The sequence below is a fragment of the Saimiri boliviensis genome, chromosome 12 (genome assembly GCF_048565385.1).
Source record: "Saimiri boliviensis isolate mSaiBol1 chromosome 12, mSaiBol1.pri, whole genome shotgun sequence".
Classification (NCBI taxonomy): Eukaryota; Metazoa; Chordata; class Mammalia; order Primates; family Cebidae; genus Saimiri; species Saimiri boliviensis.
The window spans coordinates 31,654,331-31,678,526 of NC_133460.1; the positions used below are offsets into that span (position 1 = coordinate 31,654,331).

General features: G+C 42.0%; 1 protein-coding gene across 4 annotated transcripts in view; it reads left to right on the plus strand.

The window, feature by feature from the left end:
• Window positions 1-24,196, plus strand: part of PARN (poly(A)-specific ribonuclease) — a 204,079-nt gene that overhangs the window by 55,023 nt on the left and 124,860 nt on the right. The window lies entirely within an intron of this gene.

Here is a 24,196-nt window from a genome sequence, read left to right on the forward strand (position 1 = left end):
TAGTCCTCAAACAGGCTATAGTTGGGTTCTGTGCCAGAACCCTAAAGCATCATCTTTACCTCAGCTCCAAGGCAGGGTTGGTTCTAGAGGTTCTGTGCGAGTGAGACAGAACAAGGCAGCCTGCGACTGTCATTACCACTGAAAGAAATCACGATTTGAGTGTTTTGTTGATCACATCATTTTTTTTTCCTGTTTACTAAGAAACAACTTTTTTTTTTTTTTTTTACATTCTATGAAGCAGTTTACAGTCCTGTCATTGCTTTGCTGGGTAAGAATACTATACCATCTTCCGTAGATGTCTGTATAAATGCTTGTGCTTAGGTGGTATGCTGCAGACACACATGTCAGTTCCAAACATCTGGATTCCTAAGGTGCCAAATTGGTGTTGTCTGAGTTTGTTAATTTTATCATATTGTGCCTTCTTATTTTTTTAAATCTTTTTTCTTCTTTTCTAGGAAAGTTCAGAGATAAATGTATATGTCTTTCAAAGTGGACTGGGGAACAGTGTAGTGTATATTAGAAATTAAGGTGAATTTTTCTGTGTGGAAAATCAATTCTGGTAACCACTGAGTCCTTGCTGTTCCTTAAGGTTAAAACATGATTGTCTTAGCTCTTTTCTTTTTTGGGGCAGTGTTTGTCTTTGTAAATCTTTAGAAATGTAGCTTATGCTGTAGACCATAGAACCCACAGGTGATGGATGTTAAATAGTTTTTTTTTTTTTTTGGAAATGGGGTCTCACTTTGTCTCCCAGGCTAGAGTGTGAAGTGCAGTGGCACGATCTCAGCTCACTGCAGCCTCTGCCTCCTGGGTTCAAGCATTTCTGCTGCAGCCTCTGGAGTAGCTGGAACTACAGGCATGTACCACCATGCCTGGCTAATTTTTATATTTTTAGTAAACGTGGGGTTTCACCATGCTGACCAGGCTGGTCTCAAACTCCTACCCTCAGGTTATCTGCCTACCTCAGTCTCCCAGAGTGCTGGGATTATAGACGTGAACCACCATGCCCAGCTAAATATAGTTCTGATTACGATTGTTCCTTACATTTTTATGTACTTGATGTTACATTCATTATTCAGCATTAGTTTTCAACCGGAGAAATGTTGACTCATTTGTAATTTTTTTTTTTTTTGAGGCAGAGTCTTGCTCTTTTGCCCAGGCTGACATGTTCACTGCAGCCTCCATCTCCTGAGCTCAAGGAAGCCTCCTAATTCAACCTCCTGAGTAGTCATTTGTAAATATTTAAACAGTATAAATATTAAAACAGTGATCCTACTTCTCCACTAACGTTAACCCCTTATAAAATCAGATATTGGATACAAACTGGGTTGTAGGTTCCCAAACCTCAATTCTTGACTTCTGTGTGCTTGCAGGCTCAATGCCACATGGAAGCTGCATCCAGTTTATCACTTCTGTATGTGACCGACATGCAGAGCAATCAAAATAAACTGGTTAAAAAGCTTAACTGGGCCAGGTGTGGTGGCTCATGCCTGTAATCGCAGTGTTTTGGGAGGTTGAGGTGGGCAGATGACTTGAGGGCAGGAGTTCGAGATCAGCCTGGCCAACATGGTGAAACCCAGTCTGTACTCAAAGTATAAAAATTAGATATATGTGGTGGCGGATGCCTGTAGTACCAGCTATTTGGAAGGCTGAGATAGGAGATCACTTGAATCCAAGAGGCAGATGTTGTGGTGAGCCTAGATCACACCACTGCACTCCAACCTGGGCAACAAGAGCGAGACTCCATCTCAAAAAAAAAAAAAAAAAAAAGTGGGATTTCTGGGGCAGGTGCAGTGGCTCATGTCTATAATCCCAACATTTTGAGAAGGTGAGGAGGGAGGGTTGCTTGAGCCCAGGAGTTTGAGAGTAGCCCGGACAATGTGGCAAAACTCCATCTCTACAAAAAAAATACGCAAATTACCTCTGTATGTGTGGGGTGCATACCTGTAGTGCCAGTACTTGGGAGGCTGAGGCAGGAGGATCACTTGAGTCTGGGAACAGAGAACCCCCCCCCAAAAAAAAGAAGGAGAAACAATTGCTTCTTTTAACATCTCTTTCTGTGTTAATATTGACCTTGTTCTTATTTGCAGATGTGATTTATTATATTAAACCTTGATTTTTGTCATTTTTCATGTTTACCCTTGTAGAGAAACATTCAACATTGCCCCAATATTATCTCAAGCTGATGATTTTAGAAAAATATGCAGATTTTTCTGAATGTTAATTTATTTTGACACCAGGTTTTTTAAAATGTAATCTTTACCAAACATGCATAGTTCTGACATCAATTTGGGTGAACATTAAACTGCCCATGTATGCAAATAATATTTTACTTTGCTCTCACCAGGCTTAATATTTAAAAAGTACACCTCGACGGGAAGTAAACTTCACTTATTTTTGCATTCTAAATTAGGATTTAGTAGCATCAGTTATGCCATTTTGGGAAGCTTTATCAGGTCAACTGTTGAGGAAATCCTGAGACTGCTGTTGTTCAAGCAGTATGCGAAGACTGAACGTGATATTAGGTGTTTTTTAAGCCATACTGGTCTAGATGTCCCATGAGGGTTTTGCGTGGTGCCATTTTGTCTTTTTTGTGGCCTGGGCACCTCCCATAGTCCTCCTTGCCTTTTTGGAATCAGGAAGAAAGTCATGAGAGTATTGAGCCATGGAGATCAGGATCAGTCCACTGCTAATGACAGCCTGTGTGGAATGCAGTCTTTGTTTATATTGGAGGCTGTCTTATCAGGAAATGATTTACCTTCTTTTTTAACCTTGGTCAGTTTTAATCAATGCATTGAAAACCAGACTTAACGTTAAGATCCTTTGGTCAAATCCAGATCCTTTTAGGCTAGAAAGAGCTAAAAATACTCTCTGCTGTAGCTTTTTATTTTACAGCAGAAAGCACAAAATCATACTTTGCCTTACGTTTTGTTAACTGTCTTCAATATTGTCAAGATGCCTTGACCCTTTTGTGAAGGTTTTTGGGAAGGTTGTTTTCTGTTTACCTGAAGAATATGAGCAGGCCTCTTGGCTAATTTCTATAAGCAATGGAATGTGTAAAGGTGAGCTAGGTACCTGTAGTTTAATGTACAGGACAGCTGCCTTGTTCTGAATCTGAACAGAGTTCTGCTGGAATCTAGGTCTCCTTGCAATGACATTGCTTTATGATCTTTCTGAGCTACTGATCAGACAAGGAGTGATTCGCTCTTAGACAAGTGTTTTCTCCTCTGTAAAATGAGGATAAAGTGATTCACCTTCTGTATTGGTTCATTTTCGTAGTGCTGACAAAGACATACCTGAGACAGGGCAATTTACAAAATAAAGAGGTATATTGCATTTATAGTTTCACATGGCTGGGAAGGCCTCACAATCATGGCAGAAGGTGAAAGGCACATCTCACATGGCAGCAGACAAGAGAAGAGAGCTTGTGCAGGGAAACTCCTATTTGTAAAATTGTCAGATCTTGTGAGATTCATTCACTATCAAGAGAACAGCTCAGGAAAGACCCACCCCATAAATTAATCACCTCCCACTGAGTTCCTCCCACAATATGTGGGAATTGTGGGAGTTACAATTCAAGATGAGATTTGGTTGTAGACATAGCCAAACCACATCATTCCACCCGACCCCTCCCAAATCTCATATCCTCAGAATTCAAAACCAGTCATGCCGTCCAACCGTCCCCCAAAGTCTTATTTCAGCATTAACTTAAAAGTCCACAGTTCCCTGTAATCCCAGCACTTTGGGAGGCCAAGGCAGGTGGATCACGAGGTCAAGAGATCGAGACCATCCTGGTCAACATGGTGAAATCCCGTCTCTACTAAAAATACAAAAAATTAGCTGGGCATGGTGGCGCGTGCCTGTAATCCCAGCTACTCAGGAGGCTGAGGCAGGAGAATTGCTTGAACCCAGGAGGCGGAGGTTGCGATGAGCCGAGATCGCACCATTGCACTCCAGCCTGGGCAACAAGAGCGAAACTCCGTCTCAAAAAAAAAAAAAAAAGGTCCACAGTTCAAAGTCTCATTCAAGACAGGCCAAGTTTGCCTTCCACCTATTAGCATGTAAAATCAAAAGCAAGTTAGTTACTTCCTAGACAGAATGGGGGTACAGGCAGTGGATAAATACAGCCATTCCAAATGGGAGTAATTGGCTACAGGCCTTATTACCTGTGTAATCTTGGGCAAGTTACACAAGTCTGAAGTCCAGCAAGGGAGTCACATCTTAAAGCTCCAAAATGATCTCCTTTGACTCCATGTGAGTCAATTCAGATCATACTGATGCAGGAGGTGGGCTCCCAGAGTCTTGGGCAGCTCTGCTCCTGTGGCTTTTCAGGGTGTATAGCCTCTCTCTTGGCTGCTTTCATGTGCTGGTGTTGAGTGTCTGTGGCTTTTTCAGATGCATGGTGTAAGCTGTCAGTGGATCTACCATTCTGGAATCTGAAGGACAGTGGCCCTCTTCTCTCAGCTCTACTAGGGTGGTGCCCCAGTAGGGACTCTGTGTGGGGGATCCGACCCCACATTTCCCTTCTGCACTGCCCTAGCAGAAGTTCTCCATCAGGGCCCTGCCCCTTCAGCAAACTTATTCCTGGGCATCCAGACATTTCCATACATCTTCTGAAATGCAGGCAGAGGTCCCCAAACCTCAGTTCTTGACTTCTGTGTGCTTGCAGGCTCAATGCCACATGGAAGCTGCCAAGGCCTGGGTCTTCCACCCTCTGAAGTAATAGCCTGAGCTCTATGTTGGCCGCTTTTAGTCACAGCTGGAGCAGCTGGGATGCAGGGCACCAAGTCCCTAGACTGCACGTAGCAGAGGAATCCCGGGCCTTGCCCATGAAACCATTTTTTCCTCCTAAACCTCTGGGCCTGTGATGGAAGGGGCTGCCTTGAAGACCTCTGATATGCCCTGGAGACATTTTTCCCATTGTCTTTGGCCCCTCGTTACTTATGCAAATTTCTGCAGCCAGCTTAATTTCTCCTCAGAAAATGGGATTTTTTTTTCTATTGTCAAGTTGCAGATTTTCCAAAATTTTATGCTCTACTTTCCTTATAAAACTAAATGCCTTTAACAGCACTCAAGTCACCTCTTAAATGCTTTTCTACTTAACAAATTTCTTCTGCCAGGTATCCTAAATCATCTCTCTCAGGCTCAAAGTTCTACAAATTTGTAGAACAAGGGCAAAATGCTGCCAGTCTCTTTGCTAAAACATAACAGGAGTCACCTTTACTCCAGTTCCCAACAAGTTCCCCATCTCCACCTGGACCACCTCAGCCTGGATTTCATTGTCCATGTCATTATCAGCATTTTGGTCAAAGCCATTCAGCATATCTCTAGGGAGTTCCAAACTTTCCCACATTTTTCTTTCTTATTCTGAGCCCTCCACACTGTTCTGACCTCTGCCTGTTATCCAGTTGCAAAGTCATTTCCACATTTTTGGACAGCTTTTCAGCAGCACCCTCCTCCCAGTACCAATGTACTGTATTAGTCTATTTTCATGCTGCTGACATACCTGAGACTGGGCAATTTACAAAAGAAAGAGGTTTATTGGACTTAAAAGTTCCACGTGGCTGGGGAGGCCTCACAATCATGGCAGAAGGTAAAAGGCATGTCTCATATGGCAGCAGACAAGAGAGCTTGTGCAGAGAAACTCCCGTTTTTAAAACCATCAGGTCTTTTGAGACTGATTCACTATCACAATAACAGTGCAGGAAAGACCCACCTCCTTAATTCAGTCACTTGCCACCACATTCCTCCTGCAACATGTGGGAATTGTGGGAGTTACAACTCAAGGTGAAATTTGGATGGGGACACAGTCAAACCGTATCATCTTCCATAGAGGTTATAAGGATTGTATGAGATGTGAAAAGACTTTGATAGTTCTTAGAACTTAGTAAGTACCCAGTATATATTCTTTTTCTTTTCTTGAAATATAAGGAGTTTGGGGAGGATTCAGGAGATATTGGTCAAAGGACACGAAATTTCATTTAGTAGGAATAAATTCAAGAGATCTATTATAAACGTGATGACTGTAGTTACTAACAGTGTATTATAAACTTGAAAATTACCAGAAGAGTAGGTTTTAAGTGTTTTCACTGGAAAAAGTGGGCATGTGAGGTAGTGGATATGTTAGCCTAATTTAGCCATCTTACAACATATACATGTTTCAACACATATTGTACACATGAATATATACAATTTTTAGTTGTTAGTTAAAAATAAATAAGGCTGGGCATGGTGGTTCATGCCCATAATCCTAGCACTTTAGGAAACCAAGGGATGTGGATTGCTTGAGGCCAGGAGTTTGAGACCCAGGCAGGGCAACATAGTGAGACCTCATCTCTTAAAAAAAAACTAGCTGGGGATGGTGGCACATGCCTGTAGTCCTAGCTACTGAGGAGGCAGAGGCAGGAGGATTGCTCAAGCCCAGGAGGTTGAGGCTGCAGTGAACTGTGGTTGCAGCATTGCACTCCACCCTTGGGGACAGAGCAAGACCCTGTCTTAAAAAACCAGATAAAAATAAAAAATATAAGAAGATCTAACATGCTAGGAGATTCAATAAAAGTAGATGTGGTCGCAGAATGTGTTTTAGTTTAATGAAAAAGAAACTGTTAGCTTGTGGATATAAAATTGAGTGCAGTAGCAACAAATGTGAAGTTCTACTTTTGGTTGTACCTCCCCTTTAGTGTTTGCTTATGAAAAATCAGATGATTAGCCGGGTGTGTTGGCTCATGCCTGCAATCCTAGCACTTTGGGAGGCCAAGGAGGGTGGATTACGAGGTCAGTAGTTCGAGACCAGTCTGGCCAACATGGTGAAAACCTGTCTCTACTGACAATACAAAGATTAGCCAGGTATGGTGGTGGCGCCTGTAATCCCAGCTACTCTGGGAGGCTGAGGCAGGAGAATCGCTTGAACCCGGGTGGCAGAGATTGCAATGAGCCAAGACTGTGTTATTGCACTCCAGCCTGAGCGACAGAGAGAGACTCCGTCTCAAACAAAAAGAAAAATCGTATTACGATTGTGTCACATTGGTATGTAATAGAAGCAAAATTGCTTTGATGTGGGGCATTTTTTAAAATTTTCTTTTTCAAATGAATATATCGCTGCAGTGTATGGAAGGTTAAATAGGTATACATAACAGCTACACATGCAGAGGAGAGAGGAAGGAAACTCTGGTGCCTGAAATAAAAGCATACCAATGTTTTCTCCCTTTTTCTCTATGGCAAGCAATTGCATACTGGCTGCAGATTGGTTTTTCTTCTTGTAATTTGCACATGCTTGACATTTAACATCAGAGAGATTTTAAACTGAAGGATTAAAGATTTATTCCCAGTTTCAACTTATTTTGGGTGGGAAAAAAAAAGGATTTCTTCCCAACCCTCTCCTTGGTAATAGACAGAGCAAGGCTTTGTTTACTGCTCACCAGCACAGCTGGCATTCGTGCCCAGCAGCACAGCATGCGGGGTCACTATGGGCTGTTAAGGGACCCCATGTGTCCAGCTTATCTCTCTGGAGGGTGCTGCCTGCTGACCTGCAGGGAAGCCCCCGCTTAACCTTCTGCTGTCCAGCCTGTCCCTCCCTCATACAGAGGAGCAGTGTATTAAATTGAGTCTTACAGTAATTCTGCCTCCCTCCTCCATGGGACTTCCAGCTTCCCAACATAAACATGAGTTGTAACATAGCTTTACTGTTGGTAAGTGCGTAGCTGTCAGTGTCAAAACACTCCACAGGATTCGTTACCATTTGAATTTAAATATTTAAAAAGCCATTTGATTTCTCCAGTAGAATTGCTTCACTTCAGAATCTCATGGAGTATAGTATAGTACAGTTGAATCCTAGCTCTGCTTCTTATTACCTGTGTGATCTTGGGCAAGTTACTCACCCTCTCTGTGCCTCAACTTCCTCATCTATAAATTGAGAATATTAGAACCTGTTTGATAGTGTTGTTGTGAGGGTGAAATGACAGAGTGTGTGTAAAATGCACAGTACCTGGTAACATCATTAGGCCTCAGTTAACTTGTCACTGCTGTTACTGCTATAGTGACATTTATATTTTAAGATACCTTTCTGACTAGATAAGGGGAACAGAAGGAGGGCTGTTTTGTTTTCATAGAAGATGCTGTGTAATGGTACCTTTTGCACTGTGTACATCCATTAAACAGGACTTTGTTTGGAATTACTGAGCCTTGACCAGAAAACAGAGGAGACGCCCCCAGAAAACCTGTATGTAACTAAATGATATGCAGTGAGAAGACTGAATACTTTATTGTTCTTTGTTTCTCCCCTTTGAATCATATGGTTGGTTCTTAGTCTTAGTTCTGTATTGTGTTTTCAGTTTTTTTTTTAAGATGTAGTCTCACTTCGTTGCCCAGGCTGGAGTGCAGTGGCATCATCTTGGCTCACTGAAACCTCTGTCTCAGCCTCCTGAGTAGGTGGGATTACAGGTGCCCACCACCATTCCTAGCTAATTTTTGTATTTTTAGTAGAGATGGGCTTTCACCAAATTGGCCATGCTGGTCTTGAACTCCTGACCTCAAGTGAACCACCCACCTTGGCGTCCCAAAGTGTTGGAATTACAGGCTTGAGCCACCACGCCTGGCCCAGTTTTAGACTTTTATTGGGAAAAGGAAGTAAAGAAATATATCTACTAAGTAATCTAATAGAAGCTGTTTCTTTCCTTTTTAAAAAATTTTTTTTCTTTTTCCCTTGAGATAGGGTCTTGCTCTATCACCCAGGCTAGAGTGCAAATGTGCAGTCATGGCTTACTGCACCCTCAACCTTTTGGGCATAAGCAATCCTCCTGCTTCAGCCTCCCAGGTAGCTACTAAAGGCTCATGCCACCGTGTCTGGCTATTTTTTTTTTTTTTTTTTTTTTTTTTTGTAGAGATGGGATCCTCACTATGTTGCCCTTGATGGTCTTAACTCCTAGGCTCAAGCAATCCTCCCACCTCTGCCTCCCAAAGTGCTGGAATTATAGGCATGAGCCACTGTGCCCAGCCTCTTTCCCTTTTCTTTCTTTCTTTCTTTCTTTTTTTTTTTGAGACAGAGTCTCACTTTGTTGCCCAGGCTGGGGTGCAGTGGCATGATAACAGCTCACTGCCACTTCCACCTCCCAGGTTCAAGCGATCATCCTGCCTCAGTCTCCTGAGTACTACTACAAGTACATGCTACCGTGCCTGGCTAATGTTTGTAGTTTTGGTAGTGACAGGGTTTCACCATGTTGACCAGGCTGGTCTCAAACTCTTGACTTTGCGATCTACTCACCTTGGCCTTGCAAAGTGCTGCGATTATAGGTGTGAACCACCACGCCTGGCCCTCTTTCCTTTTTCAAAACCACTTTATTGAGATATAAATTCACATACCATATAGTTCACTTATTTAAACTGTATAGTTGAATGGTTTTTGGCATATTGCATTATTTTTTTTTAATTTGGTAAAATATGTAACAACTTTTGCCATTTAACCTTTTAAAATGTATAGATTGATGGCATTAATTACATTCAGAATATTGTACAACCATAGCCGCTGTTTCCAAAACTTTTTCATCACCCCAAACAGAAACTCTATAACCAGCAAGCCAGTAACTCCCTATCCTCCCTCTCCCCTCAGCTCCTGGTTACTTCTAATCTGACTACGAATTTGTCCCTTTATGAGCTGTTTCTCTTTAAGCAACCCATTGCTTCACTGACATTTTAATTTATTAAAACTATCGATATTTTACATCAGCTGGAACATTTTTCTTTTGTAATTGTATTACTGCCTTAAGTTTAGATCACACCTTGGGCACATAAACTTTAAGATACATAGATGTCTACCTGTTAGCTATCTCAGCTAGGGTGGCTTATACGTAAGGCAGCAGGAGCGTAAGGGAAAGACCGGAGGCTTCAGGGTAGGTTGGTTGGGTTGATGCCACTGGGCCGGAGATTTGTCTTGCCAAAGCTAGGTTTCTACTGGAGATCATAATCTCCACCTTGTCTGACAGCAGCATTGATAAGGAGGCTGTTTAGTGTTGGGTATGGCATGCCATAGGTGTGCAGAGAGGGTAGTTGTTAATGTGACTTACACTGCAGTGAACTTGGAAGAAAATAATGAAAATCTCATTTTTCATTTCATTTTTTAAATATTTATATTTTAAAAATTTATATATATATTTTCGAGACAGAATTTCCTTCTGTCACCCAGGCTGGAGTGTAGTGGTGTGATCCTGGCTCACAGCAATCTCCACCTCCAAGGCTCCAGCAATTCTCATGTTCTGACCTGCTGAGTAGCTGGGATTACAGGTGCATGCCACCATGCCCAGCAGATTTTTGTAGTTTTAGTAGAGATAGGGTTTCATGCTGTTGGCCAGGCTGGTCTCAAACTCCTAGCCTCAAGTGATCTGCCCACCTCAGTCTCCCAAAGTGTTGAGTTTACAGGCGTGAGCCACTGTGCTGGCTTTTTTTTTTCTTTCTTTCTGTGAGACTGAGTTTCGCTTTGTTGCCCAGGCTGGAGTGCAATGGCATGATCTTGGCTCACTGTAACCTCCAATTCCCAGGTTCAAGTGATTCTCCTACCTCAGCCTTTTGAGTAGCTGAAATTACTGAGTAGCATACCACCACACCCAGTTAATTTTTGTATTTTTAGTAGAGATGAGGTTTCACCATGTTCATCAGGCTGGTATCGAACTCCTAACCTCGTGAGTCACCTGCTCTGGCTTCCCAAAGTACTGGGATTGCAGGTGTGAGCCACTGTGCGTGGCCCGTGCCAGTATTTTTTAAAATTATTTTCTTGAGACAGGGTCTGGCTCTGTCACCCAGGCTGGAGTGCAGTGCAGCAAACATGGCTCACTGCCTTCTGGGCTCAAGGGATCCTCCTGCTCCACCCTCCCAAGCAGCAAGGACTATAAGTGCATGCTACCACGCCCAGCTATTTTTTTTTTTTTTTTTAAGTTTTTCATAGAGATGAGGTATTGCTATGTTACCCAGAGTGGTCTTGATCTTCTGGACCCAAGCGATTCTCCTGTCCTGGCTTCCTATAGTGCTGGGTAGTTTTTCATTTTATGGATGGACAGTGGTGGAGAAACACAGCAGGCGGTGTGTTCTGAGCTGAGGATCCTTGGGTGGCAGTCTCTGTGTTGATAGAAGTAAAGTGGCCCACACACATGATGCCAATAAAAATTTTTTAATAGAGAATGGCAATTTAGATATCTTCTTCAGAAAAATAACTGTCTTCGCATCTTAATTTTAAAGGTCTTGCTGCAAAGTTGGGTTGTAAGCAAGAAGAAAACACCTACCCTGTGTGTTACTTGCACTCATTTGCTTTGAGCCTTCTGACGCTGGTGAGGCTGTGATTTGTAAGGCAATAAGGTCGACAACCTAGCCTTCTCCATTTGTCTGCCTGTTCCAGGCTCATCCTTTCTCATCTCTTTCCCGGAAGCACCTGGTGATGCCAGAACCGAGGTCAGGCTAGGCAAGAAGATGGCCACTTGCAGCAGTGGTGATCATGGGCCCCTTCTTTCTTATTTGCTGGCTTTCCCAAGAACTTGGTAGTAGCTAACCTTTAACTTTATATTAATGTGCTTGCATAAAGGAGTAACAAATCTTTTGAAATAAGATACCCTCTGCCCTGTAGCTTTTGCCAAAAATGGGTCTGGAACCTGGGATTGGGAGCACATCTTATCATAAACTAGCTGCATGTTGACAGTGGTGCGGTTGTGGATATTACTGTTTAATCATAAAGAGCCCAGGAAATGTGCCTTAAAAAAAATCGAGTCCCTATTTTCAGCCTCTTTTGGATTGTGTAAATTTTGGAGTCAGGTGCCATGGAGGAGTAAAATCATAGCACTGCAGATGCTTTGAGCAGCCTCCCAGATTCCACAGGGCTTTTGGCCAGTTTTTCCCTAGTTCACAAAATATATTTCCGCCTAATACACAAGATGCATTTTTTCCTTCCTCATGTACTTTAACCAAAACCCTTTATTTTGCCTTAAAGTCTTGTTTATTTCATTTTTGTCTCCCCAAGTTACCATGATAAAAAGAATCTCCATGAATTGGCTTGGTTCAATTACCCTCAAAGTTTAAAGCACTGATTTTCACAAAGGCAAAAGACAGGGATATTAAATTACTGTGAACGCATGAGTCTGGTTTTTTAAGACTGGGAACAAGTGCTACTTCAGGGAAGGGACTACTTTCCTCAAGTCAGTACTGCCTTATCTCATTTCTGCCTTGTGATCTTGAATACCCCAAGATTTATCAGGTACGCTGCTTCTGTGGCAGCATCAAAAGGCTGCTTTTTGTTGTTGTTGTTTTTGAGATGGAGTCTCTCTCTGTCATCCAGGCCAGGGTGCAATGGCATGATCTCAGCTCCCTGCAACCTCCACCTCCTGAGTTCGAGTGATTCTTTTGCCTCAGCCTCCTGAGTAGCTGGTATTACAGCCATGCACCACCATACCTGGCTAATTTTTGTATTTTTAGTAGAGACAGCGTTTCACCATGTTGACCAGGCTGATCTCAAGCTTCTGACCTTGTGATCTGCCTGTGTTGGCATCCCAGAGTGCTGGGATTACAGGCATGAGCCATTGCACTCAGCCAGAAAGGCTGCTTTTTAAAGAAACCTTACAGGACACCCATCCAGCAACCTGTACTTAGTATGGTAGCCCCACAGCACCACAGGGCTGTCCACGTGCTGAGCTGTTCTAGTCTTGTGTTTGCTCTGGTTACTTTAAAGTACATTTCTCCCTGGCTTAATAACTTGTTTATTATTATAATTTAAAAAGTAGCTAGTTGAGGTAAAAGGAAATTGTCAACCCTTGGATGTATATTTAATCAGCTTGCCTCCTCTGTAGTAGGGTATTGGATTAGTGTTCTGTGGCTGCTATAACTAGTTATTGCAAGCTTGGTGACTTAAAATACCAAGTGTTTTAGGTGAATACATCTCTCATAGTTCTGGAGGCCAGAAGTTTCAAATCAAGTCATTAGCATTTGCTGAGCTCCCTCCATAGGCTCTGGGGAGGAATCTATCCCTTGCCTCCTTTGGCTTCCAGTGGCTGCTGGCATTCCTTGGCATCCCTTGACATCCCTTGGCTTAGGGCCACATCGCACCAGTCTGTCCCTATGATCACATTACCTCTTCCTCTGTGTGTGGCCCTCTGCGTCTCTCTCATGAGGATACGTGTGATGGCAGTGAGGCCTCACTTGTATAATCCCAGATGATCTCATCTCACGGTCCTTAATACAATAGCATCTACTAAGACTTCTTTTCCAACTAAGGCAGGATTCAGCGGTTCCAGGGTGTAGAAAGTGGACATATCTTAGAGGCCACCATTCAGCCCACTATAGGCATGTTAGTAGTAAAGTCAGCATTCTTAGGTATTCCCAGCCTTGCATTGGTCCTGGGTAGGAGCAAGTGAGCAATAGTTGTTTCCAAGGCTATTTAGCATTTAATTTGCAATATTCAAGGATTAGCAGTATGCTCTAAGAAATTTGGGCTACCTATCAAATAGCTTATCCATTGAACACCTTCCATCATGCATAGTCTGTCACTTGCATTGACTATTGTTTCTAAAGGCAGCCCTCACAGGTAGGGGAAAAGGTGCCCATTTAAAAGTGGAGACATTGCGTAGGGCCCCAGGAGTGGCAGAATCAGGGATAATCAAGTCTGTGCTGCACTCAGAAGGGATTCTTCCTTCACAGCACACAGTCTATATCAGGGACAGTGCTACAGTCGGTTGCATATCTTTTTTAAGAGACAATGATAGTCTCTTTGAAAGATTTCCTTCTCTCTCAGTGTTTGGCCTGAGCACAGACTCTAAAAGATGTTGACTTAAACCATTGGATTGTGTGGAGCTTGTTTCCTCTGACACTTTACAATCTGTTGTTTTATGGGCCCTGCAGACGTTGTCTTTGTATAATGCTTAACTTAATCTTTTTAGTTGATGTAATTTGGTATGCTTCATTTGATGGAGACTGTTCAAATAAATGAGCTGCTGGTTTTATTTATTATTATTATTATTATTTTGCCTTTGTTTCTAGTGTTGTATGTATCTAAGAAAGGACATGAGTTGGCTTCAGGACAAATGTTGAGTAACGCTCTATTTGTCAAAACAGCAAACGGCTAGATTGAAAACTATTCCCTCACCTGAGTGAAATTAAAATAACTGATGCCACAGTCACTCCCTTCTAGCCAGTGGTAACCCCTGTTTTACACAGGAGCTTTAGTGAGAAAAATAAATGAGCTTATTTTGTGAGAGATGTCTGCATGCTTCCTACCCTGGATGATAAAATTAGTTTTTTATGGCATATAAATATGTATAATGATGAGCCTTGCATACAAGATTCTTATGAAGTGCTTTTACTGCCGTGCCCTGAAGGAAATACCAAGACCATTTGCAAGTACAGTAGAGCTGCTAGTCAGTAAAGGTTTCAATTTCTATTTAGAAGGCTTGGGACTTGGGGTGAGCCACAAATTAATTCCCTGCTCAAATTGTGTTGAGATTAGATTGTATTCAACATTTCTGTATCCCAGTCTGTAGTGTTAGAAGAGGGGTACAATTTTACTTGGAAATCTCTTTTTTGAGATAAATCGGAAGTGTAGTCTTGATGGAAGCAGAAAGCAGATGGATACGAATACAAATTTTCACTCGGGAAGTGAAAATACTGAGTTCTTAGGAGGAAGGATAAAGAGTTTGATGGCTTGAGGTTTTTACTTTTGCTAGGAAGAGAGACTAGCATGAACACTTTTTTTTCTTAAGACATGTCATGACATCAGAAATCGTTTAGATCATCCAGACCTGTGTGTGCGCCATTATACAAACTAAGCCCCTGTGTTCATACACCTCTGAGGCCGATGCTGATTCACTTATTTTCCTGATGGTGATCTCTGTGTGTGGGACCAGGTGTACCTGGCAAGCCTAATGCCCAGGTAGCAGCTTGCTTTGCACTGCAGTCCTGGGAAGGTTGTCCTTTTAGTCTCTGGCCACATAGCTCTTCCCTGCCTGTTGTTCCTGTTGCCTTGAACGTTTGCTCTACTCAAAGCTGTTCCTCAGACAGCAACCTCATTTTTTGTATCTGGGCTCTGCGCGGTCACACAAAGCTATAATTTAATCAGCCCTTCGAGTATTATAAAAAAAATGTTTCTGGGATGTTGTATCCTGAGTATTTGCTTCTCTTATATACAAGAGGGCTTGGCCTAGTGATTTAGAACAAAAACCCTTGTCCCTAGCTGCTCCTGCTGGGACTCTAGGCTTACCATTTCTCGGGGAGGCTGTGGAGACAGCTCAGGTTAAAAGCCACTGGAGAGAGAGAAAGCAGGGCCTGTGTATGTAGGGCGGATAGTGGGAAGCTTAGGGTCTGCCCCTGTGGTGACCAAGGGCAAGTAGCTGAATTTGAAAAAATCTGCTTCCCATTCTCAGTACAGGGAGACCCATAACTTCCAGACAGGAGAGGATCAACTGAGGCTGAACAGGCCATGATAAATGTTATTTTAGTTAGAATTTTTTTTTTCTGTTTAAAACACAAAAATCCCACTCATAGTTCCTCAGCCCAGAAGAGAAAAAGCTGTCATCTTAGAGAATTTCCTGCTAGTTTGTGTTCTGTGTTTATTTCGTTTATTAATTGATGTCAGTGTTCCTCATTTGCTGATTGAGATTATACTTGTTATATAATTGTATAACAACAACAGCAACAAAGCCAGGTTCGGTGGTGTGCACCTGTCATTCCAGCTATCTATGAGGCTGAGGTGGGAGGATCCCTTGAGGCCAAGAGTTTGAGTCTAGCCTGGGCAACATAGAACCTGTCTCAATTTAAAAGATATATTTATAACTTGCATGTCCTGCACGTGTATCCCAGAACTTAAAATATTTTAAAAGAATAAAATACATATGTATATACATATATATATAAATATAATAAAGTATATGTGTATATAAGGAATTTTCGAACACATTAAAACTCGTGGACAGCATCATGTAGACAGCCTTCAGGGGTCTGCCAGCCACATCTGTCATGGTTCACTCACAACCTTCCTTTGTGGTTGGAGCTCTTCTCAGTACAGGCCTGCATTGAACTGCACTGGCTCCAGTGCTGGGCTTGACCATTTTTTGCTAACTGCTTGTTAAAGTGGCCGCCCGTCTAACCCATCTAATTCACGATCCTCCTCTGCCATTGGTTTTAGGACTGGAAAGCCTGCTGCCTCAGGAGCAAAACTAAGTATTTCCTTTCCTTTGTGAATCAAATCCGTGATTTCATGGATAGATTTGGTAATGTAGAATTTGAAAGAATTATAATGATCTTTTTAGTTCCCAACGGTTTGGGTTTCCATCCAGAGTATTCCTGAATCACCTTTAGGACTGCTTGCATGCATTTTTGAATATCATACTTTGTTTTCTTGAGCATAGCTGCATAAAGTGGGTTAATAACAGCATTGTTTTGCAATCCATTTGTATTCACTGGAGAACTAGGGAATAGTTTGGATAAGTCACAGTCCAAGGCAAGCTATTGTGTCATCAGAGAATAACCTTTGATCTTAGTGTACCTGTACATATGTAATCTGTGTCTGAAGTTTTATGATATGAGCAGAGGATTTTGATAAGGTTAGAGGTTTCTGATTCTTTTATATTTGTGTTACTCTCTCAAGTGTTTGCCAATCTTCAGTGCTGCATTGGTGGCTAAAGCTTAATTTGTGGCCAAATCACAGAAACAGGTTAGACTTTTGATAATGCGTTACCAAGAGAGTAATTTGAGTAATCTTTTTTTTTTTTTTAAACTTCTTAAAAACAAGAATGGTAGCTGTCAGCAGTAATTTCCCCCAATTTATCTCTAGCAGAGAACCTAGTTGCTTGCTACAATTTGACCTCCTGGTTTAAAGGAGTGGTAGAAGGCTTATGTTACTGGTTACTGCCTTCTGGATTTTGAGGTAGTCCTTAGCATTTGTTTTCTTTTTTTTTTGAGATGGAATTTCTCTCTTGTTACCCAGGCTGGAGTGCAATGGTGTGATCTCGGCTCACCACAACCTCCACTTCCTGGATTCGGGCAATTCTCCTGCCTCAGCCTCCTGAGTAGCTGGGATTACAGGCACACACCACCATGCCCAGCTGATTTTTTTTATTTTTAGTAGAGGCGGGGTTTCACCATGTTGACCAGGATGGTCTCGATCTCTCGACTTCGTGATCCACCCGCCTCGGCCTCCCAAAGTGCTGGGATTACAGGTGTGAGCCACCGTGCCTGGCTTGTTTTAATAGCTTTATATTTTATATTTTTTGTTTTTTTTAATTCATAGTTTCTTTCTTCTTTTCTTTTTTTTTTTTTTCTTCTTCAAGACAGAGTCCTGCTCTCACCCCCAGGCTGGAGTGCAATGGCTCAGTTTTGACTCACTGCAACCTCCACCTCCCAGGCTCAAGACGTCCTCCTACCTTAGCCTCCCAGGTAGCTGGGACTACAGGCATGTGGCACCATACCCAGCTAATTATTTGTATTTCTTTGTAACAGTGGGGTTCATGTTGCCTAGGCTGGTTTCAAATTCCTGAGCTCAAGTGACCTGCCTGCCTTGGTCTCCCCAGATGCTGCGATTACAGGCATGAGCCACCGTGCTTGGCAGTTTGTTTTCTTTTTTAAAATTTTATGTGTTAAAGTTTTGTGTTTTTCTTTTCTTTTTTCAAGACAGACTCTCTGTTACCCAGGCAGGAGTGCAGTGGCGCCATCTCGGCTCAGTGTAACTTCTGCCTCCTGGGTTCACATGATTCTCCTGCTTCAGCCTCTCGAGTAGGTGGGATTACAGGCGTGCACCACCACCCCTGGCTAATTTTTGTATTTTTGGTAGAGGCAGGGTTTCACCATGTTGGCCAGGCTAGTCTTGAACTCCTGACCTCCAGTGATCCACCTGCCTCAGCCTCCTAAAGTGTTGAGATTACAGGCATGAGCCATCTTACCCAGCCAGTTTTATGTTTTTCTAAGTATTTTATTTGTATTTGTTCATTTAATTATTTATTTATTTTAGAGACAGGGTCTTTCCCTGTTGCCCAGGCTGGAGTTCAGTGGCACGTTATAACTCATTGCAACCTCAAATTCATGGAGTCAAGCAATCTTGCTATCTTAGCTTCCTGAGTGGGTAGGACTACAGGCACAAGCCACCTCGCCCAGCTAATTTATTTTTTGTAGAGACAGGAGTCTCACCATGTTGCCTGGACTGGTCTCAAACTCCAGGCCTCAAGTAATTTTCCCAGTTCTGCCTCCCATAGCAGTGGGATTAACAGGGATGAGCCACAGAATGATTTAATATAAACAAATCATTAAGACTAATACTCTTTGGAGAAGTTGGCACAAGTCATTATCCAGCTGACTGCTGCATCATCTTTAGTGATAATTAACAATACCACATTGAATATACTGTTTTCCTGTTAACTCATTAATTCTCAGTCCATAGTTTCTGAGTCAAGAGGTCTTGGATGGCACCCAGGATTTTGCATCTCTAGCTAGTTCCCAGGTGATGCTGATACAGCTGGCAGGGAAGCACATTTTGCTAAGGGCTCAAGGTTCTATGTTCTAGAGTTTTATATCTGAAATGAAATTCTTCAGCAACTGATGAGTCTCCTTATGCAGTCTGGGACACGGTGTTATACTGCCCTTTTCTTTCTGTCTGTCTTTGAGACAGAGTTTTGCTCTTAGCACCCAGGCTGGAGGGCAATGATGCAATCTCAGTTCACTGCAACTTCCACCTCCGAGGTTCAAGCAATTCTCAGCCTCCCGTGTAGCTGGGATTATGGTGTGTGCCACCACACCCAGCTAATTTTTATATTTTTAGTAGAGACGGGGTTTCACCATGTTGGCCAGGCTGGTCTGGAACTCCTGATCTCAGGTGATCCATCGGCCTCAGCCTCCCAAATTTACAAGCGTGAGCCAGCATGCCTGGCCTATACTGCCCTTTTCACAGAAACGTTTGTAGGGTAGCTTTTGTGTGAATGCCACCCAGCAGATGGGCAATAGAGATGAGGTAGTGGATCTTTGGAGATAAAGGCATTTTGTAGCCTATGCTGGGTAGCCTGTGAAGAAACTGAGCGGAAGTGACCCAGTGTACTGACCAAAAGACGTTGGTACTCTGTGCTTTACCCTGGAGTCTTTCCAAACTTGTTTGAAAGCCAGGATAATTAGCATTGCCAGTGGTTTACTCATACAGCATTTAAAAAATGACAGATTCCTTGAAGGATAAAACTTACTTATGGCGTCTAGAATGTGAACTTGAGTTACAGTTTCTTAGGATAGAATTCTTTTGCAAAACTTAGCATTGTATCTAATGGGAATTTTAATTTTAGTGTTTGATAGAGTTAATGTCATTTCTTTAGAGAATAACTGGGGAAATAATATTTCATCAGAAACCTTTCCAAAATGTGGCAAGACCCCCGCACGCCATCTTGAGGATCTTTACCGTGTTACACCCTCTAGGATCTTCACTAAAATAGAAAGAATGTTTCATGCAAGTGTTAGTCTGAGTATCTTTTTGATATCTGCAGATGAAAGTCCTTCTGGGAGAGATTGTTCTTCACTACAGTCACAGTGATGGAACATCCTTTCATGTCTTTATCAGCATTTCTGCTTCCTAGTGCATTTCCTCATATGCTAGAATGAAAACTGTCAAGTTGGATGATGCATATGTGAAGTATTTTATCAAATCATTCTAGAGAGTCAGTGCAGGCCCTTTGACAGCCTGCTGGGATGAGGCATGTCTACATTGAAATATTTTAGTTTTACTTCAGAAGGGCAGAGATGTTACCAGAGCAGTGGCTTCCAAACAGCATGGCATAAGGACTGTGGGAGGCCGTTGGGAGAGTTTACTTTGGTTCAGTTCTGCAGACGCTCAGCCACAGTTTTAGAGTCAGTTTCACAATTGCATTGCTCTCTCCAGAGCCGCAGTCTGCCAAGTCACACAGAGCTGGTTTTCTTGTTCTTCCGGGCTTTGGGGCTATTCAGTTCCCTCTAAACCCCAGACATGAAGGTGAAGGTGTAGGGGAAGAGTCAGAAGTGCTATTAATAATTCATTTGAAAGGGGTTTCTATGTAAGGTAGTGTAGAGTAAGCAAACAAGATAGTGTAGGATTGACTGCTTTAAAAAATAGATTTTATGGGTACAAAAAAATAGAATGAATAAGACCTATTTTATAGCACAACAGGGTGACTATAGTAATAAGTTAATTGTACATTTTTAGATGTCATTGGATTGTTTGTAACTGAAAGGATAAATGGTTTAGGGGATGGATACTCTATTCTCCATGATGTGCTTATTTCACAATGCATACCTGTATCCAAGCATCTCATGTACCCATAAATATATACATCTACTATGTACCCATAAAAATTTTTAAAAATAAAAATAAAAATATCTTTTGAGGCTGTGTACAGTGACTCACACCTGTAATCGCAGCACTTTAGGAGGCTGAAGTGGGTGGATCATGAGATGAGGAGTTTGAGACCAGCCTGACCAACATAGTAAAACCCCATCTCTACTAAAAATGCGAAGAATTAGCCAAGTGTGGTGGCACTCACCTGTAATCTCAGCTACTCAGGAGTCTGAGGCATGAGAATTGTTTGAACCTCGGAGGCAGAGGTTGCAGTGAGCCGAGATCTCACTACTGCACTCTAGCCTGGGTGACAGAGTGAGACTCCATCTCAAAAAATATGTCTTTTAGCCGGGCGCGGTGGCTCAAGCCTGTAATCCCAGCACTTTGGGAGGCCGAGGCGGGTGGATCACAAGGTCAAGAGATCGAGACCATCCTGGTCAACATGGTGAAACCCCGTCTCTACTAAAAATAGAAAAAAATTAGCTGGGCATGGTGGTGCGTGCCTGTAACCCCAGCTACTCAGGAGGCTGAGTCAGGAGAATTGCCTGAACCCAGGAGGCGGAGGTTGCGGTGAGCCGAGCTCGCGCCATTGCACTCCAGCCTGGGTAACAAGAGCGAAACTCCGTCTCAAAAACAAAACAAAACAAACAAACAAACAAACAAAAAAAATATGTCTTTTGAGTGTTTTCGCTGAGAATACATTTTTTTTTACTTTAATCAAAGATAATATTTAAAATTCAGGTGAAATACACATTTCACATAGCCATTACTTGACAAAAAATATTTCTCAAAAAAATTTTTTGAAACATCTACATAGTAAGAGAAATTGGGAGAGCCTTTTTTTTCTTTGTTAGTGTAGTCCTTCTTGGTATTTGTACAACACTAAGTTTCTAAATTTGTTGTTGAAGTCTCATGACTTTAGCAATATAACAGAATTATAAACAGAAATGCAGGAATTGCAAATTCAAGCTTGTGGTTTTACTTTGTATTTCTCTCCCTCCCAGCCAAGTGAGATAGTGCAAGTTATCCGTGTTTTGACATTTTCATAGTTATTTTGATTGCTTAATATTATGTTGAAATTTTGAACTATAATTTACTGACCTCTGTATAATCAAATCCTGAGGTTGATTTTGATTATTGGCATATTTGATGGCATGATGGTATAGCAGTGAACATTTACTGATTCAGCTTTTGTTATTCTCATTTATTTTTATGGTGCCTGGTATGTTTCATTAACTTCTCCTACCCCGCCAAGACAGAGTTTCACTTTGTTGCCCAGGCTGGAGTGCAATGACATGATCTCGGCTCACTGCAACCTCTGCCTCCTGGGTTTAGGTGATTCTTCTGTCTTAGCCTCTCAAGTAACTGGGATTACAGGTGCCTACAAACAGCCTGGCTAATTTTTTGTATTTTTAGTAGAGGTGCAGTGTCACTATGTTGGCCATGCTGGTCTTGAACTCGTGACCTCAGGTGATCTGCCTGCCTTGGCTTCGAGAAATGCTGGGATTACAGGTGGGAGCCACCACGCCCAGCCTTCATTAACTTTTAAAATTAAGTTTTTAAAAAATGTTGTGTTTGTAATTGGAGACTTTGTAAATTTACTAAACAGACCATTGAAAATTATATGAACCTGTAATCCTAGCACTTTGCGAGGCCGAGGCAGGTGGATTACGAGGTCAAGAGATTGAGACCATCTTGGCCAACGTAGTGAAACCCCGTCTGTACTAAAAAATAAAAAAAATCAGCTGAGTGTGGTGGCATGTGCCTGTGGCCCTAGCCACTTGGGAGGCTAAGGCAGGAAAATTGCTTGAATCTAGGAGGTAGAGATTGCAGTCAGCGGAGATTGTGACACTGCACTCCAGCCTGGTGACAGAGCAAGACTCCGTCTCAAAAAAAAAAAAAAAAAAAGAAAGAAAAAAATGAAGCATGACTAACTAACAATAACAAAAGTTATTCGGAGATTAGTTAGCTTACATAACTAACTGGCTTACCAACCTAGGAATAACTTTTATTATTATTAGGTTCTGGTAGGTGATAATGATAGTTCCAGTGTCTATTGTTTATGCTGGAAAATAATATTTTAAAAAAAATGAGGCCGGGCGCGGTGGCTCAAGCCTGTAATCCCAGCACTTTGGGAGGCCGAGGTGGGTGGATCACGAGGTCGAGAGATCAAGACCATCCTGGTCAACATGGTGAAACCCCGTCTCTACTAAAAATACAAAAATTAGCCGGCCATGGTGGCACGTGCCTGTAATCCCAGCTACTCAGGAGGCTGAGGCAGGAGAATTGCCTGAACCCAGGAGGCGGAGGTTGCGGTGAGCTGAGATCGCGCCATTGCACTCCAGCCTGGGCAACAAGAGCAAAACTCCGTCTCAAAAAAAAAAAAAAAAAAAAAAAATGATAGCTGCCCTCACTGAGAACCTGCTATGCTAGGTGCTTTATGTATCGTCTTGTCTTCTGGCACTGTAGAGAGTATTGATCAAATTGGTTAAAACAGGTTACAAAACCAGAATAGTGTACTTGAGCCTAAATTAGCAAGCTAAAAATAAATTTGGTTTCTTAGCCATAGCATTTGGCTTATTACATTGTAGGCCAGGCAACAAATTCTCAAACCACAGAGTACCATGGGTTCGGTTTTTTCTGACATTAACAGAACAGTATTTTTCATGCTCATGGTTCCATTTGTAAACTAGCTTCTGCCCCACTTGGCTTTTTTTTTTTTTTTTTTTTTTTAAGGCAGAGTTTTACTCGTCGCCCAGACTGGAGTGCAAGGGCACTATCTTGGCTCACTGCAACCTCCACCTCCTGGGTTCAAGCAATTCTCCCTTCTCAGTCTTCTGAGTAGCTGGGATTACAGGCACCTGCCACCATGCCCTGCTAATTTTTATTTTTAATATAGACGGTGTTTTGCCATGTAAGCCATGCTGGTCTGGAACTCCTGACCTCAGGTGATCTCCCTGCCTCAGCCTCCCCAAGTGCTGGGTTTACAGGTGTGAGCCACCGTGCCTGGCCCTGTTGGGCTTTTGAATGCCTGATAATAATGTTCCTTAATTGCAGGTCAGTGAAGCCAAACTAATTGCTTGTTGGGCACATAGATTGCCTTTTTAATTTGCTGTATAATGTTATCTCTACCAGAAATGCACAATATATTGTTATCTAAGTAAAACTCATTAAAATAATCTTACACATAACAGAATACCTGATGTTTTATCCTAATCTTGCAAATAAAAGAAAATTGATTGGCATAACAGAGAGTTATAATTTACGAGCTCTCTTTTTTAAGTGCTTTTGTACCCATTTTGGAAGATACGCATAAAATGATTGCTATGGTTTATATTAGTATGATTGTTTTCTGTACTAAGGATTGTTTTGTTCTGTGCTTTCAGTATGTTTTAAATGATAATAATGATACGGACTTTTGAGACAGTCACTTATTTCAGACTGTACAGTTTACCCAGAGAGATTAGCATTTATCTAGCGACTTTGCATTTTATTAAATAAGAAGAAACCTGTGCTATCATTCTCAGCTTACAAATGCCCATTGTGAGGGTTACCCTTAGAATTTGTAGGACCACTTGTTCATAGATTGGTAAGATGGGTGATACGTATTTTCTTTCTGTTTCCTTGGACTAACTAACATGGCAGCTTTGCAGAGGGTTTTGCCTTTACTCTTTGATGATTAATTTTGTTCATTTAGCTAATATACATCAAGCTGCTTCTGAGTGTCAGGAACTGTTGAAGATACCAGTTTGTTTGTTTGTTTTTTCTATTTGTGATAAATGATCTGCCCAGGAGAAAAATCTCTGAAATGAATTTCAGAGCTTTACAAATGATTTTACATGGCTGATGCCATGGCTCACGCCTGTAATTGCAGCACTTTGGGAGGCTGAGGCAGGTGGA